We start from the raw sequence: 12,999 nt of genomic DNA on the forward strand, positions 1-12,999 counted from the left end.
TGTGCCCAGCATTTTCCTGTGCTCTGAAATCAAAATGTGGATAAGCATAAAACAACACTAAAATAAACACTACAATACAACTTGTTATTTGACACACAAGGTTGCTCATTTGTGTGTATATACAACACAGGCTATATATATATATACAAGTATAATTAATACAACTTCTAATTTGATTAGAGCTTTGACACATATATATTTATATATCTATAAGTATGACGACTTCCTCGGGCGATATCAAAATGGTATAGCTAATTAATCTGGGTCAAAACTGTCAAAACGTGTTGTGCCCACATGCAAAGGTTGTAAACTCTGGCTTATCCCTGCGTGGTATTATAGTAATACCAAACAGCAACGTTCAACTCCTTTAATGGTATATTGCAAGTGCAATAAGAAGCTACAGGGACGTTAATCTACGTCGGTAATATTAACTTTATTTAATAAAAGATTTACATCATACAGCCCATGTAGTATAATATTTTACAAATGATGAATTACAGCAAACATGTGCAATATATCCATTATTACAGCTCCGTAGGCTGGCAGTAAGGCGATATGGGTCCGTTCTTATTGTGCATCCATGGGTAAAGGTAAAACTCATTTAGTACTGAACACGTCACATCACATGAACGTGCCGGGCAGCGCGGTCCCGTGGGTTAGATGCGCGTTCATAATGCAGAGGGAAATAACTCTCAGAATAACGTTATTAGCACATTTTACAACTTGAGGAACGAATGTTTTTAATAAGGGCTATACAAGTGTTCATACTGGGTAGTTTATTTAGTTTAAAAAAATTATCCAACGATTTACAGACCATTCTTTCCCCATGTAAGTCAATGGGAAAAAGTGTTTCCGGGCCTGGCAACCAAACGGAAGTGTAGTACCGCCATTTGGCCAGCAATAAATATTTTCATCAGAGTCCGGCGCACTTCCTGGGGGCTTGGAAAAGTCTGGTTAATGCACTCCGAGTCCGCACCACAGCAGTAGCCCCGCTGCGACAGAGTCCAACAGAGAGGCAGGAGCTGCGGGCTAGTAGCCTAGAAGCAGGGTTGGGTTGTAACGGAATACATGTAACGGCGTTACGTAATCAGAATACAAAAATCAAGTAGGCTAACTGTATTCAGCTGGCGTTACATTTGAAAAACGAGTAACCTGATAACAGTTACTTTCGTAAACCTGAAGTGAATACATTTTGGAATACTTATTGGAATTATTGGTGGAAAAGTTTCCTCACAAAATGTAATATTCATTACCGATAGAACTGTGTACACACGGCACAGCGCTGCAGCATGTCTGTGGAGATGGGTCTGGATGCAGACCGCAGGCAGGGGGCGGTTCCTATCTATCCCCTATCCAATAGAATAATGACACTCAGCAGAAATACATACTGGAGGTGGCAGTAATGCAACTTAAGGGATTCCAGCTGCTTTTATAAATCCTCGCAGAAGTCATTCGTTCTTTCAAGATGGCCGAATAACACGTTGAAACGGTTGAAACAGCGGTAATAGTATTTTCCAGAGATGCATGTTTATATTTATTGTAATGTCATTTTTCTGAGCACACAATTGTCTCGTTATCAAAGTACAACATCGACTGTCCAACCTCGTTAAGCGTTAATAAAGTAAATAATAGTTGTATGTGTTAAAAATGTTTGTGGTATTAAATGCTAACTTAGCATGATGCTATACACATGTTGGCCTATAGTCCCGTTTGCAACCGGGTCTACTCTACTGTTGTAATAACGTTAAGCTTAGATAGGTCAATAGATTATCAGGCTCGGTAACAATACTGATTTGTGTTACCAAAGCTAATCATCTAATTGACCCAAGGTTAGCGTATATGCTGTGATGCTAACCAGCACTTAGCATGATGCTAGTGTACTGTTGTGTACTGTTGTATTATCTTGGAAATATAAGTAGGCCTGCCCTACATACTGTAACTTAATCAAATAATATGGTATGGATTCGGATAGACAACAGCTTGGTTGGTTGAATTGAGTAATAAGATGTGCGGTACTGATTAAGGTTGTAACTGTAACAGTTTGTAACTACTGGTTGTAATTAACCAGACGAGAGACGGACGCATCCTTTCAGTACCGGTAAATGTCGGCTGCTAATCAATATGTAAAAATAACACTTCGGATGTGTCTTCTATAATTATGTAACATTAGTTATGGCATCATCAGAAATGTGGTAAAGTAATATGATTAGAGAAGAGTCACTGGTCATCTAACACATGATTAATAGCTCACCTAACTCTATTAAAGACAGGTTAAAGAATGTAACATAATAAAAACTACTTAATATCTATATAATAAGCAAAAACACTAGTTATATTATACAAATGATGTGACCCCTTGAGCTGCATAAACTAATAAGCAATCCAGTTAAAATATATATATCAAAGCTTTCCTGTCATTTATGTGATATGAATGGTTACTGTTGAAAGTGCAAATAAAAACAGTTTGAATAGTAAACAATTCCTCATTTTCTTCCAGATTCACCCAACTGTTTACAAGGGGGATGCCCTTCTAAAACCCCTTTGTGAAGGCCCTAATAAGTACAAGTGCACATTCTGCAGCAAGGTGGGGGACTATGGCCATATTGTGGCACATCTGCAGACCCATAGAAGAACGGCTGTTAAACATGGAGGTATTTCTTAATCTAAATAAATGTTGCAGATCTTCCAAAATGTACAAATAGTTGACTATTTTTAGTTAGTCCAACCAATTAACTATTACTAACTAATATTATTCTAACGTGAATTTGAATACAGTTTACATTTTTATATTGCCTTAAGAATGAAGTCATTTGTAAACTGGATTTCTCTTTGTAGGATTCACAATGTACAGGTGCAATGGTGTGTGTTGCAAATCCTCGCATTTCCACTGCTGCTACTGTGGGGAGATCAGAACCCAGCCCACTATTCTGAAACATGTTCAGAAGTGCGCAGGGGCAGCCTGCAGCGTTGGATCGCTTCGCTAGAGTAAGTGATGCACATGAACACACCATAAGCAGTGGTCATAACCTTATTCCCCCTAAACACAACTTAAACAAAACATGGGGGAAATGTATTATACAACTATACTGCTATAATGTAATCTATCCACTGTCTCCCCACTAGCCGCCACTGTCTCCTCCTCAGCCTCCACGGTAGTCTCCTCTGTCTCCCCAGCAGACTACACCGTTGGCCCAGCAGCCTGCAGCGTTGGACCGCTTCGCCAGAGTAAGTGATGCACTTGAACACACGAGAAGCAGTGGTCATAACCTTATTCCCCCTAAAGACAACTTAAACAAAACATGGGAAAAATGTATTATACAACTATACTGCTATAATGTAATCTATCCACTGTCTCCTCCTCAGCCTACCCTGTCACCTCTGCAGCCTCCCAAATTGCCACAGCATCTGTAGCCTCCACTCCACTCCAAGCCATCAGTCGCAGCAAAGTAGTCCATTCAAGGGCCAAACAACAACATGCCCTTTGTGTAAAACTGAATTATATATGAAAAACCTCAAGACCCACATGGATCGACGTCACTCATCATCTGTTCCTGATATTACTTCTAATCACCGTCTTCCATCCCAATGTTTAGACCTCAAAAAGGGCATTTTTGCTGTTGGAAGAACATTTTCTGGGCTGAGAAACCCCATTCATGTACAGAAGTTCACCTGGGGAAACAGCCACCAAGTTGTTTGTTAGCTTGAAAATTGCAAGCAGGCATCAGCATTGTTAAAATGTTTATGTTTAATGAAGACTTTCCTCTTTGTATGTACTGTATATATTTTATATATATTATATTATTATTATATTTTTTTGTACAATGTATTGGTATGTAGTCTACATTTCATATTTAGTATTTGATGTGTATTGTAATATTTCAAAAATAATAAATACGTTAATTAATTAATTAATCTTACCACCAGACACAACATCAACAAATGAATAATACACATCAGGACAGTAACTTCAACTTCAGTATTTTAGGTGTACAGAAACCTCTACTCATGTTGTTAAATGATATACAGCAATATCTTCCATAAAACGTAGTTGATTGATTTGAATAATAATTACTACCACTGCACAAACAGTAAAAAATTATATGCCTACAATTTATGAGTTAGGGTTACGGTTAGGGTTAGGGTTGACTCTGTATTCATTATGATCTGTCAATAGGTCAATTAATTTGTCTTCTCTGTGGGTTGTATACTCTTCATTCTTTATGCAAATTAATTATAATTATTATTTTTCAAAGTTCCTTTAAGATTCATTCAAAGCATTAAAATAAATGAGAAACAGAGCGTCATATACCTTTAAGAAGTACGTGGGGGGCGGGGCTCATAACCCTTTAGGAAACGCCCCCTATAGGATACACCCCCTTTAGGATCCGCCTCCTTGCTGCGGTCTGCATACAGACTCTATTGTGTCTGTGAGCAAGAGAGAGATGCAGCGTGTCTGTGAGGCCCCGCCCCCGCACGCAGATGAGAGAGAGAGATCTCTTTTAAAATATATTGAAAGTTAGAAACGGAGATGGATAGATAAAATGTGCAAGATAACGTTTATGTAGCATTTATTTATTGTCGAAATGATGACATTTCACAACGGGATCAAATCAAAGTGAATGGCCTGCTGCTGCTGAATGCATGGGGCAAGTGACTGGAAAAAGTTTTAAAAGTTATTACATCGTTTCAGATAATAAATAATAATGATAATTCATTCTATTTAGGGGCGCCTTTCAAAGCACCCAGGGACACCTTACAATTCATAACATATTCCAAGGAAAGGTTTTGACAGTACAAAGAATGCAGGTCGGGTGATGTTTTTTATGTGGGGTGCAGATGAGAGAGCTGTCCAGAATGACACCAAGATGTTGTGTTTGAGTTCTTGATAAGCCATTAAAACAGTAAAATAAGTGTCTCCAGTACACCAAAACATACCCATCTGTTATGGAAAAATAAAGTATTCTAAAAATAATCTGAATGTTACTTTTTTAAGACACGTAACTGTAACTGTGTTCTGATTACTTTCAGAGCATGTATTCAGTCAACAACTTCAAAATTCTGGGCTATATAAAAATCGCTGGCCCGCAATAGTGTCTATTGGATACATTTTGGCCCTTGGACAAATGTAGTTGGTGATCCCTGGTCTATGGCTATGACGGCCATAATGCTAAACGGGAGCAAATGTTAATAGGGGACCCAATTATCCCAGTGGTGGCCGCCGGAGCTAACGGAGCCGCAGGGGGCTAGCTCCAGCCAGGGTCCCGGAGCTAGCCCACTGCGGCTCCGTTAGGTCCGGGCGATGGAGTCCGTCGTTATAACTAGAGATCAAGGAATGCAGCGAAACGCAGACTTGGTTCGCCTGCTGTAGTATTAGCTAAATAAATTATGTTGAACAAGGCTTATTAAAGAGCCTGTGACACGAACCCAACAACTGTTGTGCAATGAAATAGTGGGCTACTAGTAATCTCGAACCGTCAGTTTAAAAAAGAAAAAGCGATACCATTCCGATAAATATCAATAATTTCGAACATCGCGGGAAAATTCCTTCGACTCATTTTGAGGTTTTGGGGGAAGCCGGAAGTGACGTCAATGCGGGAACGCTTCACTGTGCGGCGAGAGAGCCAAACACGGACAAAGTGTGTTGTCATGCGTAGAAATGGTGAATTACTGAGTTTAGGCACGTTAATAACGTTTTAATGAAGTTGACTACAGTATATTCATATTTGTCAGTGCTTTCATGTCAATTCGGCGAACATAAACATAGATGATCGTGGTGAAGATGATGATTAAATTAGGATTAAAAATCGGTAGTGAGAGCTGCTGAATTTCCTCCCGTCGGATGTGATATAATCGATTATTTTTGTAAACTCAAATGGATGAAACTACATTTATTAGTGCTTTCATGTCAATTCGGTGAACATATGATACATTAAAGGATCGTGAGGATGATGATTTAAAAATATTTAGTTTGAGCCGGTCTGCATTTCCTGATGAGAAAACAAACCTTAGCTTTTTGTAGTTGCAGTCAGTGGTGTAGTGGGCGTTGGACACGGGGGTACGCCGTACCCCCACTTATTTGAAGCATGATTTCTTTTTTTAATAGTCTAATACACCTAAAATCATTGCCAGTGTTATCAGTTGCAAGTGTGTGTTTGTTGTAATAATGACGAAAACATAATAGGCAGATTTCACAGTAATTATAATAAAAACGTAGCTCAAGTATTTATGCAACTTGATTTGAAGCATGTGTGTGTGAGGGGCAGAACTGTGTGTGTAGGGTGACCAGGTGTCCCGCACTGTGCGGGACAGCACACACAGCATTTTTATTATTTGTCCCGCGTCCCACACATTGAGACTATGTCCCGCATTTGAGTGATAGTCCCGCAGAATGGCCGGATCGGTTCGCTGACAGCCGGCACCGCCCTTTATTATTATATTGTCTAAACGGCATCATGTAAGTTGCGCTGACAGGCGACACAGAGGTCCCCAAGCCCCCGTTGACAGTTCACGAGCGCGTCTATAGTGTCTCCCGTCCACCCACCACCCCGTCCATCCAGTTAAACATCCCCACTACACAACTGATTGTAGTAGTACACCAACATGGATTAAACGTGTTTTTTTTTACCACAATGTTGGGGAAATTAATGGATAAAATGCACGGATTATTATTATTATTATTATTCCCACTCCGATCGGGACACTAGGTCCACCGTTTCCCCGCAGCGAGGCTCCCCCCGTTGACAGTTTACGTGCAGTGGCGGACTGGCCATCGGGACGAATCCCGATGGGCCGGTACCGAAGTGGGCCGGTCGGATAAGTCACTAGCACATCCCCCACTCCCCCCGTTGACAATTTACTAGTTGTACCGAAGTGGGCCGGTCGAGAGTCCCGGGCTGATTTTTAGTCCCAGTCCACCACTGGCTACATGACCGTATGATCGCCCATATTGACGCACCTAATTCCTAAACTTCTAACAGATACAAAATAAACCGATCCTTCAGCCTCATATGAGCTCTCAGACACGTTCAAAATTAAACTGTCATCGATGTCTGAGCTTGCTGCTGTGTGCCCCATCGTGCGTTTACATGCAGATGCTGGGATGCTGAACGGTGCAGCTGGAGCGCTGTGCCCGCATTGACGTCACCCATAATTTGGCGGGACTTGAAGAATCCCCGAGAAGATCCAGGAAATGGTCAACATTGAAGGGCAGATTAATGGTTATCAAAGTACAAATATCCAAAATCAGTTCAGTAACGGTTTTCAAGGGGACAATATTTACTCAAATTGATGGGTTTGGATGATGGGGGGAAATCGTGTCACAGGCTCTTTAAGCTGAACATCGCCACAATTGTTCTGCTATGTATCTGTACTTATTTTCTTAACGTGTGAATGACAAGCATTAAGAATAACAAAATATAGCTAATTCTCTTGCAGATTGTCTCATTTGATTATGAATGTAACGTTTATATAGGGGAACTACACTGTTAGTAGTAACTTGGTATGCATGTATTTCATGTTAGCTTAGCTTCTTAGCCTGAGCTACTTCCAGTTCGGAGGCAGCAGGTCGCGCCTCGGCTCCGCCTCTTTGCCCTTATTTGGAGCAGGCGGGATTAGACTCTGACATCGCTGTCAAGCGTTAGTGGCCGACTTCGCCCTACTAAGGGCTTCTCGGCAAGTCTGCAGAATCCTATCGTCACGGACACTACGTCCATTTATATATACAGTCTATGGGGAGAACATGCTCATGGCAGCAGAGCAAAAGCCGCCTTTGGCAATAGCTCGTATGGTGTCGGCACAATCGGCACTTCACAGGGAAAACCGATGCTGAGAAGAAAAAGGGGTGACAGGTGACAACAATCATCTGGGAGCCCCTCCTCAGCGACCTTGACAAAAAGAGGGATGTCATCTGTGGCGTGATGAAAAAGCTCCCCTCCAATGAGCAAAACGGAGGAAAAATAAAAGGAAACGGGGGAGAGAAATAGGGAAGGATAGGTGGCCGATGATTTACACATGAGTGCATTCAAACAGCTTTTTAATTGCGTGTGGAGGAGAGGCGAGGCCACAGCTGTAAATAACCTGTGTACTGTTGAAGCACTCACCAATGAAAGGCAAGTACATGACAACGTATGGGTATGGCAGTTTGTAATGTGTCTGGGGTGCAGAGAATACCTGATAATGTTGAGGTCATAACGATGCACAAACGATGATTTGAACCCCAATCTAATTGCAGACTTTTATATTATGCAAGTAAGTTAATATTTAAAAGCATGTAAAACTTGTATCAATCAATTTGCGAAGCTTCATAAAAAAATAACTGCACAACCAGTTTAATCTTTTTGAAGATATAACCATTAATAGTTTATCAAGCATTTAATATAATGTTAGGACATTTTGGGAAAAATAGGAAAAAACTAAAGCAAAGCTGTCTATAAAATGCCTGCCACTCAACATGAATTGTTAAAACCACCAAAATAAACATGTCTTGCTATGTTTTGCAATAACTCACTTCCTGTAAAGACACACATTACAAAGTACAATCTCTTTGCATTTGCACTGTTCCATGAACAATTTTAATATGATCTCTTATGTGTGAGCTGACCTTCAAAGATTAGTTGATACCAAACAGTATATACTAAAAAAGTATTACTTTGATAACCGTTTGTCTAAGTTTTTCAAGCAAAAATGCCTAACTCCCCATCCCCCAGAGAATTCAGTACAAAATCCTCCTAAGGACATACAAAGCCCTCCATAACCTGGCCCCATCCTACCTGACTGGCCTCCTCCACAGACACACTCCCATTTGCTCCCTCCGCTCTGCTGCTGCCAAACTCCTGTCCCTCCCCACCCGGACCAACCTCAATCTTGGGGCGGCAGAGCCTTCTCCGTTGCTGCACCCACCCTCTGGAACTCACTACTCCAATCCATCAGAGATTCTTCCTCCCTCACAGCATTCAAAACATCACTCAAAACCCCCCCTATCTTCTGTTTTTTTAATGTCTGTCAAAGCGTCTTTGAGTTTATAGAAAAGCGCTATACAGTACAAGTCTCATGTATTATTATTAACGTTCCTTTTTGGTAATTCTTTTTTGATTTCCCTATTCTAAAAACAATGGTTGTTGCAGACCAAAGAAGATTCCCAGTTTTATGAGTAGGGAAGCTGCATCATGCATCAATTTTTCTCTGGGATTTAACGTATAAAGTTATAAGTTGGAATGTTGCATATGCATGTAAGCCTGTGTGAGTGTTTGTGCTCAGTAGATAAAAGCCTATTATTTAACCAGTGTAGATTAAGCTTGTTAGATCTTTGTAAACCAAAAGAATAAAGACGGTCAGAGGTATTGAACGGTTAAACCCATTAGGCCTATAAACTGTTGTATGGAACTCAAAACTGTCTGGTAAACTGAGTATTTCACTTTCCATTAGCTTTTAAAGGAAGCCTGACTCACAAACTCAATGCCAATTTAATAACACATTGGATATTCTTAAATGTCAGTCTAAAATCTAAACTGCCGTGTGAAAGACACCAGTTTAAATGTAAGAGTGAACAGATAAAAATAGTGTAGGATTTATTCCAAAAAAACATTTATAATGCTCTTGATATTTTTTTCTAAACTGCTATGTAAAACATAAACTATATTATAACGTTTATTTTTTGGAAGGGCAATATTACAAAGAAATTAACATCTTGAAAAGTGCTTGTTCACTTCATCCTGCCAGTCAAACAATGGCATATCAGTTAATTCCGTGGCCAATATGCGAATGAGGGAAGCCGTGAAAATGGGAATCTCATCGGTTCCATTGCCTCTAATGATCCTAGCAACTTGCATAGCCAATCAAGCCCATCTCCAGTGATGGATCCAATGACACCTGTAGGACACTGAGGCATTACAATGAGCCAGTGGCCGTTAAATTAAAAGGAGTGGACAGCTAGCTCAACACGGATCAATGTCTGTTCCTTTAGCTGGGAAATTACAAATGTGATGGTCATACAGCTGGAAATGACGCACTCGAAGCTTTGTCTGTCATTTGGATAGAGATTGGAGTTAGGCCCCGGCCACACGAGGACGCATACGGCTAAACGCATAGGATTAACGCAAACGCAAAAAAGCTTCCGTCCACACGCAATGTTCACCGGATAGTGTCTGTCCACACGAGACAGCTCCGTTTAGCTCCAACCGCTGGAGAAGCTGCAGTACATATATAGGAGCCTTTACGTGGCGCTGTAACTTCCTCCACAAAAGCAGCGAAGAAGCATGGTTGTCATGGTTGCCCTTCTGTTTATTCTCCGCGGTGGGAGCCGAGGGAACCGGGCAGAGTTTTTCGCCAGTCAACGTGTGTTAAAGTTTACATCTTCCTGACAAAATTATAAAAGTGGCGGTAAAAGGTCTTCTTTGTTATTTATTGAGCTTTAAAACAAATGAATAACGACTCTATATAATATAATAATATAATACATGGAGCCTCTCTTTTTCCTCCCTCTCTTCGGACAGCGTCAGTGTCTGTCTCAAGCAGCAGCTGATCCAGTAATGAGTGACCCGGCCAACAGTAACAATAAACATATTTATAACTAGTTTAGGTAGCTTGAGAGGTAATTAAAATAGCTAAGGGTGATGATCTGACTTGAAGTGTGTGTTTTGCTCCGTTCACCGTTGCATCAAAGCGGGAGGAGCTGCAGGTGAGCAGAGCTGCATGTCTCCGTCCTGTCAGATTAGACTTCACTCGCGTTTATGTCCATACAGAGAGAAAGATAAATAATCTGAATTAAGTTTGCAGTTTACTTTGACGCGGGGGTGAGCAGCAGCGGTGGGGAGAGGCGGGGCTATTTGCGTCATCATTATCAGAAAATGATCATATAGAGCTCCTGCGGTCACGTGACTTTTGGTTATCAGCCACCATTTTGGCAGTAAACATGACGACCGGCGCCAGCGTTTTCCTACCGTGCGAGTATACATCTCATTTTAATTCAAGTGAAATTCGGCTTTATAGTACAAAATTAGAAAGATTAAATATAAGCGACCTATATAATGCACCCGGTGTGCTTTTCAAGAGCATAACCTCCTGCTCTGAAGACGATGTACCCGACTTGCGCTACGCGGACATCCACAGCTATCTTGTAAGCTTTCCATCAGTGTACTCAGGAGACTCCCTCAGAGCTTACAAAAGCTTGGAGGCTTACAAATGGTGTCAGTCCGGCTTCGTAAACAACATTCAACAGTCTTACATCCAAAAACTTCGGCATCATCACTGCAAGGGTAAGTATTAAATTATTCCAGTTTGATAGGCAGTGTCACGTTAGCATTGTTTGTTTATTAGCTTGTCTAGCTACGGCAGTGTCACGTTAGCATGGAGATGGAAGGTAATCAAAAATTGACGGAATAAAATCCGGACTCAACGGGTTATCACTCTTTCTCCCTAAAAAATAAGAAGGAATATTTTCAACACGGGTTTGTTTACCACTAGCTTGCTACAAGCTAACTGGCTAGGCTGCACCAGAGCCACACTTGTTGAGTTAAAAAGGGACATCACAGAGTCCGTTAGCTATAATAACTGGGTGCTAGATTCTACTTCGGTAAAAATTAAACTGACCAGAAACTTTTTGTAGCATTGTACTGTATTCCTTCACCCACCTGATATGAAGTGATCACTGCATAAGCGAAAGCAAACGGCCGGGGGGTCCCATCTTTCAGTCTTGTTCAGACGGCTCCTGGCTCTTTTAATCGCTGCGATCCACTTTTCCCTCCTCTCCGCGTCTTTTGGAATGCGATAATAAGATACACCTTTCTTCTTCCCACGCCTATTTGTGCAACCTGGTGCACAGCAGTTATCCACCATCCTCGACAGTCTGCCAGTGCCTGCCAATGAATTTACTGACGCGATTACTGCCAAAATGGCTGCCCCCTTCGTTTCTCGTCACGTGACCAGCATATATGTGACATCATCCGCAGGAGCTCTATAGGGCTTACACATGGAGCCGTTGGACCCCCCAGAGCGTCGCGTATGCGGTTCTATCCACATTGGGACCCGTTATCGTTTCCGCAGTTGTTTACTGTCATATTCGGTCGTCTTCGTGTGGCCGAACGGTCTATATGACACTAAACAGTAACGCAAACGACCGTTTTCGTCCTCGTGTGGCCGGGGCCTTAGTTGCAAACCTTGTATGTAGAAAAAATATATCATTGAAAAACACGCATAAATAATAAATGAGATCAAAGTGTTATCTGCCGTTTGTTTCATTATCGTGGAAGTATATCAGTCAAGCTAACTAGCGTACCAATGTATGTTGCTATTGACTGATTATGGGGATTTTTGAGCAAATAATCTTCTAACATACATAAATTAGTGTGGATAGATTGGAAGGTTTTATTATAAATAGCAAGAGTGCAGTGCTTCTCACCTCTAGTATTTATTGGGTTTCATGCCAACAAAGGGTTACAAATAAATAAATGATAATTGAAAACTGAGATGGACACTTACATTCAAAGTTCTTGGAAAGCCTCAATCTGCACAGCCTCATCCAGATGATAAACAGTGCCAACGAGTAGTCGTTTGGGGACCTGACAAGCAGAATCAAAATACTTGTTTAAGCATTATTATTTTTCAAATGGTACTCGTTTCTTTTAATTTGGATTAAGAGTTGTGGTTCCAAATTCATAAAGCACACTCCTGGTGGTAAAAAGCCCAAAGCATGTGTTTTCTGTAGTTCTTAAATATTAACCGATTTTGCTTTGGCCCATTGGAAGACACAAAGAGAGAGATCCGGCCAATAACATTCCAGATTTAGGCTAGTGATGCCCTGTAGATTAGATGACCTAAAAGACTGGAAAATAAAGCCAAATGCAGGTTACAGCTGTGGGGGAAGACCAGTGTTCATCTGAGCTAGCATGGCTTCCTTCCCTCTCCTGTGTATTAAAGGCTACATGAACAAGATATGCTGCTCTAGGTGAGGAACAGTTATGCCTTCCAGAAGTTTGTGCATGTACTCCCTCCTACTCAAACCAT

General features: G+C 41.1%; 1 protein-coding gene and 1 long non-coding RNA gene across 8 annotated transcripts in view; one reads left to right on the top strand and one right to left on the bottom strand.

Annotated features, from left to right (window-relative positions):
• The window catches only part of nrxn2b (neurexin 2b), a 667,491-nt gene that overhangs the window by 593,415 nt on the left and 61,077 nt on the right, over window positions 1–12,999 (bottom strand). For 6 of the 7 annotated variants that reach the window (XM_079668273.1, XM_079668275.1, XM_079668271.1 and 3 more), the window contains exon 2: window positions 12,475–12,554. The exons of the other annotated variant lie outside the window; for it this stretch is intronic. The gene's annotated coding sequence lies outside the window, so the exon portion shown is untranslated. The remainder of the gene's footprint in view (window positions 1–12,474; window positions 12,555–12,999) is intronic. 7 annotated transcript variants of the gene reach the window in all.
• LOC307032058 lies at window positions 1,040–3,908 on the top strand. Its single transcript, XR_013806143.1, has 5 exons — window positions 1,040–1,501; window positions 2,498–2,651; window positions 2,836–2,985; window positions 3,124–3,225; window positions 3,364–3,908. It is a non-coding gene; the product is annotated as an uncharacterized lncRNA (long non-coding RNA).

The sequence above is a fragment of the Notothenia rossii genome (assembly GCF_949606895.1).
Source record: "Notothenia rossii genome assembly, chromosome: 3".
Taxonomy (NCBI): Eukaryota; Metazoa; Chordata; class Actinopteri; order Perciformes; family Nototheniidae; genus Notothenia; species Notothenia rossii.